A 12,598-nucleotide genomic window follows, 5' to 3' on the forward strand; every position below is an offset into this window, starting at 1 on the left:
TGGGTGCGGATAGACCTCATATTTTCACCCCAGCCGGGCTTCTCGGACAGGCTGAATAGTGGAGTTCCTCAACTGAACTTAGGAAGAGATGAGTTTGAGCCAGAACTCCCCCAATGTCTTGCCTTGGGACCTATGAAGTAAAGGTGTCTGTTAGTTCATCTTTAACTCCTGAGGGCTCTAAAATTTTGAGTCTTGCTTCAGAATCTTCCCTTCTGCCTCCCAATATCTCATCCCTTCAGTACAAGTGCTCCTAAGTAATGTCATGATAATTGTACTAATTCAATGGAAAATGTGAAGGCTTTACCTTTTATTAGGTTGGCCAAGTAGTCTGTCACATTTTCTCCATAAGGTGACTCCAGTAGTACTTAGTTGTCTTTAACTTCATGTGAAACGATTTTGTTAGATTGTATTGTGACAGCTGTCATATCAGCGTGCGTTTAAAAAAAACCATCAAAATTGGTGAATTTTTGTGCAGCCATTTTTATATTGAAGATGGAAGAAAATATGCAACATTTTCAGTATATTATGCTTTATTATTTCAAGAAAGGTAAAAACTGAAACAAAAAAAGATTTGTGCAGTGTATGGAGAAGGTGCTATGACTGATCGAACGTGTCAGAAGTGGATTGTGAAGTTTCTTGGTACTATTGACATTTTGGCCAAATAATTCTTTGCTGTGGGACTGTCTTATGCATTGGGAGACGTTTAGTAGCACCTGCGGCCTCTACCTACTAAAAGCCAAAAGCAGGAGATAGCCGACATGCTCAAAATATCCAAATCAATAAAGTTATTGGTGAAAATGAAAAATGTGTCTTTTATTTTTATGGAAAAAAACTAAACAGATGTTTTGGACAACCCAACAGCATGTTATAAAAAGGGGTCACTGGTTCATGTCGATTTCTATTTGGTAATTGCATTTGAAGGCTCCTAGTAAGGAGGGAGCCTCAAGCTCCTTCTCAGGTACTCTCTTCTATTTGCTCACATATTCTTCACTGACCACTCCTCATCTTTGGAAAACCTCCTTGCAACCCATAAAAGTCTCAGTAAAACGAAAATGCGAATACAAAATGGAAAGTTCAATACAAGATGGTTGATACTATTTTTTAAAATGAAGAAGCCCTGTAACAAAGCAGTGTGAGATGACTTGCCACAGACAACAATTTCTAGTAAAGGAGATCAGATGAGAGAATACATGGGCTGGAATTGCCCAGAGAAGGAATAGGGAATTAATATCTATCTTGAAGACGGAGGAAAATTTGGATAGGCAGAAGTAATCAGGGAGGGCACTGTGTCAGGGAAAGGTCAAGGAGCTCATCCCTTTAGAAACTATTCATTAGTACTTTATTTTTAAAATAAATAAGACTGTAATACTAAATTCAAATGGTACACTAGGCTCTGACCAGCTAAGTTGGTTACAGAGTCATCGCAATATGCCAAGGTTGCGGGTCCAATCCTCTAGTCAGGATACAAGAAACAATCAATGAATGTATAAGTAAGTGGAACAACAAAGCAATGTTTTGCTCTTTCTAAAATTAATAATTTTTTAAATGGTTCAAATGGTACACAAGGATAAACTAAGTCTTTGTTCTACTTCCTGCCTCCCAGTCATCTAGTTCCCTCTCACGAGGTAACCATTATTACAGATGTAGATACTATATAGATATGTATTTCCATTGATTGGAGGGGAGGAGGGAGAGAGAGAGACAGAGAGACAGAGAGAGAGAGAGAGAGAGAGAAAGGAGAGAGGGAGAAAGATTTGTTGGTCCACTTATTTGTGCATGAAGTGGTTGCTTCCTGTATGTGCCCTGACCAGTGATCGAACCTGCAAACTTGGTATTCTGGGACAATACTCTAATCAACTGAGCTAGCCAGTCAGAGCCTTAAATATGTTTTTATTTTTCTATTTTATTGTTCAAGTACAGTTGTCTCCATTTCCCCCCTACAACTCGCCCCCGACCCCAGCTATCCCTACCTCCCACCCTCAATCCTTCCCCCCTCTGGCTTTGTCCATAGGTCCTTTATACATGTTCCTTGACAATCCCCTTCCCTTTCTTTCTCCCATTACCCCCTTCCCCATTCCCTCTGGTTACTGTCAGTTTGTTCTTTATTTCAATATCTCTGGTTATATTTTGCGTACTTGTTTGTTTTGTTGATTAGGTTCCACTTATAGGTGAAATCATATGGTATTTCCTTTCACTCCCTGGCGTATTTTACTTAGCATAATGCTCTCCAGTTTAGATATGTATTATTAAATACAAATTATAGCCTACTATACAAACTCTATTCTGTCCTTATAGACCCTTCCACACCAGAACATAAAGATCTTTTTTTAAATGATTGATTGATCGATTTTAGAGAGAAAGAAAGCAGGGAGAGAGACATTGATTTGCTGTTCCACATATTTACCCATTCATTGGCTGATTCTTGTATGTGCCCTGACCAGAGACTGAACCCACAGCCTTGGTATTTAGGGAAAATGCTCTAACCAACTTAGCTACATGGCCATGATCCTTATTCTTTTTAACTGTGTAATATACCATCATGTGGTTCTGGATGTTTATTTAACAAGTTCTCTATTGATGTACTGTTAGGTGTTTTGCAGTCCTTCAGTGTTATAAACAAAGCTGTAGTAACTAAACTACATACATAATTTTTAATATATATGAGTATGTCTCAGCCCCATTTTTGATCTGCTGAGGAAAGTGATCTTTTGTTTCCTGTTGTTTAAAATCTTAAAGAATGTGGACTTCCAGCCAAGATGGAGGCGTAGGTAGACACACTGTGCCTCCTTGCACAACCAAAATAAGGTCAGTAACAATTTAGAAACAAGATAACAACCAGATCTGACAGAAAATTGAACTGTATGGAAGTCAGACAACCAAGGAGTTAAAATATACACATTCATCCAGACCGGCAGGAGGTGCGGAGTTGGGCAGCCGGGCGGAGAGGGGTCTCAGCATAAAAAATAGTGGCACCAGACACGGAATGCCTCCTGGGCATGTAGGGCATCCCAAGGGCAAGACCACAGAGGGCGGACCCTGGGCTCACAGGCTGCTGGCAGACCCGGCGAGGCAGCAGCTGTGAAGAGAGGGACTGCACGCAAGGCACCTGGCCGTTTGGGCCACATTTACATGCAGATAAATGAGGTGAAATTGAGCAGTGAGACAGACTATGCAACCCAGGGTCCCAGCGCCAGAAATAGAACCTCGGGTCACTGATTAAAAACACCTGTGGGGGTTCAGGCCCAGGGAAAGACTCCCAGCCTCACAGGAGAGTTTGTTGGAGAGACCCACAGGGTCCTAAAATGTGTACAAGCCCACCCACATGGGAATCAGCACCAGAAAGGCCCAATTAGCTTGGGGGAAGCAGTGGAAGGGACTGAAATCAGACAGAGGAGCAAGCGCCATTGTTTCCTCTTAGACCCCACCCCCACATACAACATCACAACTCAGCGACTGGGTTGCCCCGTCCTGGAGAACACCTAAGGCTCTGCCCCTCACTATGTAACAGGTATGGCCAGATTAAAAAAAAAAAAAAAAAAGTTCAAACAGAAATACAAATCAAAGCCTCAGAGCCAATACTTTTAAGCAACCCAGAGATAGCCAACCTATCAGATGCACAGTTCAAAGCACTGGTGATCAGGATGTTCACAGAATTGGTTGAATTTGGTCACAAATTAGATGAAAAAATGAAGGCTATGATAAGAGAAATAAAGGAAAATGTACAGGGAACCAATAGTGATGGAAAGCAAACTGGGACTCATATCAATGGAGTGGACCAGAAGGAAGGAAAAAACAACCAAACAGAAAAGAATGAAGAAATAAGAATTCAAAAAATGAGAAGAAGCATAGGAACCTCCAGGACTTCTTTAAACGTTCCAACATCCAAATTATAGGGGTACCAGAAGGAGAAGAGGAAGAGCAACAAGTGGAAAAGTTATTTGAACAAATAATAAAGGAGAACTTCCCCAATCTGGCAAAGGAAATAGACTTCCAGGAAGTCCAGGAAGCTCAGAGAGTCCCAAAGAAGTTGGACTTCCCCCAAGGAGGAACACACCAAGGCACATCATAATTACATTAGCCAAGGTAAAAATGAAGGAGAGAATCCTAGAAGCAGCAAGAGATAAGGGGACAGTGACCTACAAAGGAGTTCCCATCAGACTGTCAGCTGATTTCTCAAAAGAGACCTTGCAGGCAAGAAGGGGCTGGAAAGAAGTATTTCAAGTCAGGAAAGGCAAGGACCTACATCCAAGATTGTTCTATCCAGCAAAGCTTTCATTTAGAATGGAAGGGCAGATAAAGCTCTTCTCAGATAAGGTCAAGTTAAAGGAGTTCATCATCACCAAGCCCTTATTATATGAAATGTTAAAGGGACTTATCTAAGAAAGAGAAGATAAAAAACATGTACAGTAAAATGACAGCAAACTCGTAATTAGTAACAACCACACCTAAAACAAAAACAAAAAGAACTAAGCAAACAAGTAGAACAGGAACAGAACCACAGAAATGGAGATCACATGGAGGGTTATCAGCAGGGGAGTGGGAGGAGGAGAGGGGGGAAAAGATATAGAGAATAAGTAGCATAGATTGTAGGTAGAAAATAGACAGGGGAAGGGTAAGAATACTATGGGAAATGTAGAAGCTAAAGAACTTATAAGTATGACACATGGACATGTACTAAAGGGGGGGAATGTGGGTGGGAGAGGGTGTGCAGGGTGGAGGGGAGTGGAGGGGGGAAATGGGACAACCATAATAGTATAATCAATAAAATATATTAAAAATAAAATTTTAAAGAATGTGAAGGACAGTGAATGCTTTCTGAGTGCAACCACCTATAAGTAAAAGTACATATTTTATTCAGATATCCAACTCTAAGGACAAGTGGGGAGAATAAGGGTTTCGGCAATTACAAGAGACGATTTAAGTTAGTGTAGAAAAGTGTTTCCAGAAAGTGATGAAAGTTAAGCAATTAATGAAGATGGCCTACTTTTGTTCTCTCCTAGAACAGTGCTGAAATGGCAGTAACTTGATTTTTAAAAGCATAATCCCACAACAATGAGAAGAGCCAGTACTCAAACAAAAATGACAAAAACAAGCAGAAGGTAGAAAGCAAATGGTTGAATACTAACAAGTAACCAATCTGGAGAAACCTGAATCCTAAACCCTAAGTAAGAAAAAGCTAAAAGCCCATGTGTCTTCCATCTGCTTAAAATTTTTAAAAAGAATAACAAAAACCAAAAACTGAGACCCAGCCTAATTAATACTGCAGAGTTCCTGAAGTCTCAGTGACTGGTGGCTGTGGGCACCCCCGCCACCTACTGTGAAGGTGCAGGACAGCAGGGCTCCCACGCAGAGGTTGTCCCCTGGGCCGGGATTAAAACAAGGTGTTTGCAAGCTGTTTAAGAGCAGTTAGGTCCCCAGGTCACCTCTCCCTTCTTTAACTGTCCCCACTCCTCCCAAAAGACTGTAGTCTTTATTCTCCAGAGAGGGTTAAATAGGAGGTCTCTTTATAAACAGGGAGATTAAGTGAATTTATGGATATCAGATGCTAAGATTCTCAGTCCTCTTGCTCCACTCAATTTCTAGATCTCAGGCTACTAGATAGTTCCCCTTCAGAGAGGAAACTTGAAGTGGAGGAAACTCTTCTTCAAGGAGTCTGACCAGCCAAAGAGGCAAAGCCCAAAGATCCTGACGTCAGAACGAGAGGTTTTTGTCTGGCTTGTTCACTGCTGTATCTCCAGCACCTGAACAATGCCTGTCCCTGAGCAGGTGCTCATGAGATATTTGCTGAATGAGTGAATGTTCACTACAGCATTTTTTTAATATTTGGGAAGGCACAGGGAGGAAATAAAGACCATGGATGTTTCTACTATCCAGCAAGAATCAGTAGGTTATAGTCATATCTATTAATGTTGCTCCTCATTAGAGGAAGAGGGACAGGTGAGAAATACATTCATCTTTCTAACTTTTCTATGACCAGTTCCTCTTGATTAGATGATTTCTATAGAGATTCTGAAGCCTTGGTCCTCATGTTCATGCAGGCGGAGTCAGGTGTTTTTTGTGGAATGCCGAAAGACATTAACATTTAATTCTGCTGTGTGAATTAGAGACAAGTTTACTGATAAAAAGTATGACTGCTCTCCATTATGAAATACAAAATCACAATCACAAATCCAAGAATTGAGAAGCCCACAAAAAATACAAGTAAACACTTCTGAGTTTTCCGTAGGCATTTTACTACCACTCAGTTGTTGTCATCTTCTGAAATTATCACTAACAGGCAAGTGAAACTGGGCTCCAAAGAAGAGAAGAAAAATTATGTTTAAAAAATGAGATAATACAATTTGTTAACTTCCCCCCCCTACAAATTGGTGGTGGGGAAATCACCATTATCAACTTTAGCAGCAGAACGTACCTGCTTCCAGCGCAAAACTGATTTCCAGAGGAACATGTTGGAGAATCCTTGTTCTAGATCATCTTGCTCTCTCCTCTGCTTATTCTGTGTGCTGCTGATGGTGTTGCAATTCAGTGCTTCTCAGACTTTAATGTTCACAAGAATCCTGTGGGCATCTTGATGAAATACACTTCTGATTCACTAGGTCCGGAGCAGGGCTTGGATTCCACATTTGTAACATGCTCCCAGGCGATGCCAATGCTTTCGGTCTAAGGACCACACTTAGGGAAGCAAGGGTGCACGGAGACAGAACCGGAGTCAGCAAAGCCTCAGGGTTAAGAAAACAGGTCTTGGAGTCCAAGAGACCTGCATTCAAATCCTACTTCTACCCCTTCCTATTTGTATGTCCTTGGAGACATTACTTATTTTCTCTAAGTATTAGTACCTTCTTCATATGCTTACTATGAGCATTAAAACAGCAATGCCAATTGCAAATCTCAAATTATGTCAGTTTTTAAAAAGCAGTATCTGACACATAAGCACTCACTAAATGGCTGCTGCTTTTATTAATTATGTTATCATTATGACAAACCTGAGCTCTAGTCCTGACTTGCTACTTTATCATCTTAGCCAAATTTTGGCCACTCTGGTTCTTGGTTTCCTCATCCACCAAATGGGATAATAATAGCGCCTGCCTCATAAGGTATTTATGAGTATTAAGATGGGGTGAAATGTTTTTAAAAATGCTCCACCCAGTCCTGGCTGGTGTAGCTCAGTGGACTGAGCACGGGCTGTGAACCAAAGGATCGCCAGTTCAATTCCTAGTCAGGGCACATGCCTGGGTTGTGGGCCAGGTCCCCAGCGGTGGCCAGGTGAGAGGCAACCACACATTCATGTTTCTCTTCCTCTCTTTCTCCCCACCTTCCTCTCTCTTTAAAAATAAGTAAATAAAATCTTAAAAAAAAAAAAGCTCCATACAGAGCCTGGCACGTAGAGGCACTCAGCAAAAGGTAGCAGTGACTTCAAGGGGGTTGCTGCAAACCTGGACTCTAGTCCCGGCTCTGTGAGTTCTGTTAAGGGGAAGAGTCCTGCGATGTGCCCAGCGTCAGTCTGTGGTTGGGATGTACGTCACTGTAAATAAAAGTGCTTTGGAAATTAAATGAAATAACATTCCATAAAAATTTAGGGAAAAAGCATGAGAATCAGGGAATCTGACTCAGTTCTGGGGCTGGTTGTACTGCTATGTACTTTGTGATCTTAAGAAAATGACTTAGCTTCTTGGGTCCTTGGTTACTTCACCTGTGTGGTAGAGCCAATAACACCTAACTCACGGGGTTGTAAAGATTAAATGACATAATGTGTAAAGCAATTAGTACCTTGCCTGGCGTATAGGAGTGCTTAACAAATATTTCCTTTCCTGGAGATTAAAGGGAAGTTCTATGAAACTGAAATGCTAAATGCATTCTATTGAATTATACATTAAATATCATTCCAGTACTGAATATTTCATCAGTGGCATCCCTGGCTGTGAGGATGCACAGCATGGGGAAGAAAACAATCAATTAAAAGGAATTTGGTGCAACCCCAAACAGAGATGATCTTTGCCAAGTAGAACAAAGTTTCTAGAAATTTTTTGGAGTACCTGACTCATATCTTTCCAGAAGTCCTGAACACAGTTTTACCACAATTTATTTCTCTTCAGTAAGATTGGCATTGCTTTTCCAAGTCTAAACGACTTTGATTCTTTCTCCACTATGTTGCCTGGCACTCTAGTGGAACTCATTTTTAGTTAATTTCTTTACCTGTGCAGTACAAAACCTGGCAACAGGTTGTATTTTTGCATCTCTGGACTGATTCTGGATAGACGGATAGACGAAGGTGGATAGATGAAAACCTGCCAATACCCTTTTCTATGTCAACATTCTTGATAGAGGTTTTCTGGAAGATTCTGAAGCCTGAGTTCTAAAACATTCCAACTGGCTTAGTATATTTCTATCCATATGTGCTGAACATGATGCCTGAAACAAAACGTGCTAATATCTTTCAGCTGAACGAGAACATTTCTTTGATGTCACCCCCTGGCCAGCCCCCTTTCTCATGAATCCAGTTCTGAAGAGAGGTGGTTTAATGGAAGTGAGGGTTAGGGGTCTGAAGCAAAGGTGGGTGGAGGACATCCTGGTCATGACAACGTGCCCTCCCCCAGCTGCAAGGAGAGAGGGAGCTCTACCTAACAAGCTTCATACTAACTTCTAAGCGTGTGGAAAACAGGCCCAGGAACCTGGCTGAGACATCTTCCTCTGGGTCTGTGTTTGGGGTGCAGTCAGTTTCCTAGAGCTGACTTCAGAAGCACTGATCTCGAACCTCTCTCAAAAGAGGGTTAGTGATGCGTTTCAGCAAGTCTCCAGATGACATAGGCACAGCTCTTGCTCAGGGAGCGTGAGCTTTTCTAAGGGGGTGGAGGAATAAAGGGGGAACAGTATGAAATTTTTTAAAAATCATAAAAATATCCCTGGCTGTTGTGGCTCAGTGGGTTGAGCACTGGCCTGCAGACCAAAAGTTTGCTGGTTTGATTCCCAGTCAGGGCACATGCCTGGGTTGCAGGCCAAGTCCCCAGTTGGGGGCTTGCAAGAGGCAACTGGTTGATGTTTCTCTCACATGTCAATATTTTTCTTTCTCCCTCCCCTTCCCTTTCTCTAAAAAATAAATAAATATTTTAAAAAATACTTTAGCCCTGGCTGGTGTAGCTCAGTGGATTGAGCGTGGGCTGGGAACCAAAGTGTCCCAGGTTCGATTCCCAGCCAGGGTACATGCCTGGGTTGCAGGCCATAACCCCCAGCAACCGCACATTGATGTTTCTCTCTCTCTCTATCTCCCTCCCTTCCCTCTCTAAAAATAAATAAATAAAATCTTTAAAAAATTACTTTAAATATCATAAAAATAAATTTATTTCAAATAAACATTTCAATAGCACTTCCTTTCCATCATGGTTTATACAACTTTTATCCGTAGAGTTTATATCATCTTTAATTCTTACAACAACCCTGGAAAAAGGTGTGTGTGTGTTTCTATGTATATAAATATGTATATGTTTATAAATATATATTTGTTACATATTAAATACACAATAAACATTAATAAATATATAATAAAACAAATGTATATTTATCAATATGTATTTATTCCAAATAAATATATATTTATATTTATAAATATTACATTTATATGTTTGATAATATTAAGTGTTATAGAAATATGTGTATAATAAATATATTGACAAATATAATATATAATATATATTTATAAATATATATGTATTTTATACAAAACATGTATATTTACATATTTATATACACACACACCTTTTTTCAGGGCTGTTGTAAGAATACAACATACATATATGGGTCTGGCACAAATAATACCTATTTTCATTACAAAATCATAAGCTTGTAATGCTGTAACAACAATATCTCACTCAAGCACACCAGGTGACATTTTAGGTGAAATATTCAAATTAAAACTATAAATTATTACACCTTTATTATTACCCTACCAAACACACTCAAGCAGGCCTTACTTCTTTCAGATCCTGTATATATAGTTTTTAATCCTTACCAGGGATTATTGTGTATTATTTATTATTTATTGATTTATTGATTTTCTTTAGGAGCAAGAGAAAAACAGAAACACTGATGTGAGACAGAAAACATCATCAATTGGTTTCCTCCTGTATGCACCCCAACCAGGGAACCAAACCTGTAACCTTCTGTGCACAAATGACACTCCAGGCACTTCTGGCCAAGATGGAAGCATGGGTAGACACACCGTGCCTCCTCGCACAACCAAAAGAAGGACAACAACAATTTAAAAACAAAAAATAACCAGAACTGACAGAAAATCAAACTGTATGGAAGTCCAATAACCAAGGAGTTAAAGAAGAAACATTCATACAGACCAGTAGGAGGAACGGAGTCGGGCTGCCAGGTGGAGAGGACTCGCGGCAAGGCGGCTGCTGGAGGACCCAGTGAGGCAGCGGATTGTGGAGCATATGGTCCCACATTCACATGCAGATCAACTGGGAGGAACCACTGGGGAGTAAGACAGACTGCACAACCCATGGCTCCAGCTCGGGGAAATAAAGCCTCAAACCTATGATTGAAAACACCGGTGGGGGTTGAGGTGCTGGGAGAGATCCCCAGCCTCACAGGAGAGTTTGTTGGAGAGACCCACAGGTCCTAGAATGTACACAAGCCCACTTACACAGGAATCAGCACCAGAAGGGCCCAGTTTGCTTGTGGGAAGTGGGGGAAGTGACTGAAATCTGGCAGAGAGCAGAACAAGTGCCATAGTTCCCTCTCGGACCCCGGCCCCACATACAACGTCACAACCCAGCGACGTGGGTTGTTGGTCCCTGGTGAACAGCTAAGGCTCCACCCCTCACTACGTAACAGGTGCGTCAAGACAAAAAAAAAAAAAAAATGGCCAAACGAAAAAACCGATCGAAGGTCCAGAAAAAATACAACTAAGCAATGAAGAGATAGTCAACCTATCAGATGCACAGTTCAAAGCAAGGGTGATCAGGATGTTCACAGAATTGGTTGAATATGGTCACAAATTAGATGAAAAAATAAAGGCTATGCTAAGTGAAATAAAGGAAAATGTACATGGAACCAATAGTGACGGGAAGGAAACCAGGACTCAAATAAATGGAGTGGACCAGAAGGAAGAAAGAAACATCCAAACAGAAAAGAATGAAGAAACAAGAATTCAAAAAAATGAGGAGAGGCTTAGGAACCTCCAGGACATCTTTAAACATTCCAACATCTGAATCATAGGAGTACCAGAAGGAGAAGGGGAAGAGCAACAAGTGGAAACTTATTTGAACAAATAATTAAGGAGAACTTTCCCAATCTGGCAAAGGAAATAGACTTCCAGGAGGTCCAGGGAGCTCAGAAAGTCCCAAAGAAGTTGGACCCAAGAAGGAACACACCAAGGCACATCATAATTACATTAGCCAAGATTAAAGAGGAGAGAATCTTAAAAGCAGCAAGAGAAAAGGAGACAGTAACCTACAAAGGAGTTCCCATAAGACTGTCAGTTGATTTCTCAAAAGAAATCTTGCAGGCAAGAAGGGGCTGGAAAGAAGTGTTCCAAGTCATGAGGCCAAGGACCTACATCCCAGATTGCTCTATCCAGCAAAGCTTTCATTTAGAATGGAAGGGCAGATAAAGTGCTTCTCAGATAAGGTCAAGTTAAAGGAGTTCATCATCACCAAGCCCTTATTATATGAAATGTTAAAGGGACTTATCTAAGAAAAAGAAGATAAAAAATATGAACAGTAAAATGACAACAAACTCACAATTATTCACAACTACACCTAAAACAAAAATAAACTGAGCAAGCAACTAGAACAGGAACAGAATCACAGAAATGGAGATCATGTGGAGGGTTATCAGCAGGGCAGTGGTGGGGGGACAGGGGGAAAAGGTACAGAGAATAAGTAGCATAGATGGTAGGTAAAAAATAGACAGGGGGGCGTTAAGAATAGTACAGGAAATGTAGAAGCCAAAGAACTTACATGTATGACCCATGGACATGAACTAAAGGGGGGGATTGTGGGTGGGAGAGGGTGTGCAGGGTGGAGGGGAATAGAGGGGTGGGAGGAATGGGACTACTGTAATAACATAGTTAATAAAAAATATTTTTAAAAAATAATAGGAAAAAATGACACTCCAAGAAACCTGGCCAGGGCAAGATGGATTATTTTTATCCCTATTTTTTAAAAAAATATTTACTCATTATTTTTAGAGAGATGGGAAGAGAAGGAGCAAGAGAAGGAAAGAAATATCAATGTGTGGTTGTCTCTCATGAGCCCATACTGGAGACCTGGCCTGCAACCCAGGCATGTGCTCTGACTGGGAATCCAACTGGCAACCCTTTGGTTCACAGGACTGCACTCAATCCACTGAGCTATACCAGCCAGAGTATCCCTATTTCATACAGACAAGGAAATTAGGATGCAGGTTAGGTGATTTGTCTTAAGACCATGTAGCTAATAACACAGGTTTTTTGTACTTCAAGGCATTTATTCTAGCTCAACGCAAATGTTATATTCTGATGTTTTCATTTTACATTATGTAAAAAAGTCCTTTTGTGTTTCGATATACTTATCATATGTATCTCACTCAATAGAAACATAGCATTCTACTG

The sequence above is a fragment of the Phyllostomus discolor genome, chromosome 14 (assembly GCF_004126475.2).
Source record: "Phyllostomus discolor isolate MPI-MPIP mPhyDis1 chromosome 14, mPhyDis1.pri.v3, whole genome shotgun sequence".
NCBI classification, from domain to species: Eukaryota; Metazoa; Chordata; class Mammalia; order Chiroptera; family Phyllostomidae; genus Phyllostomus; species Phyllostomus discolor.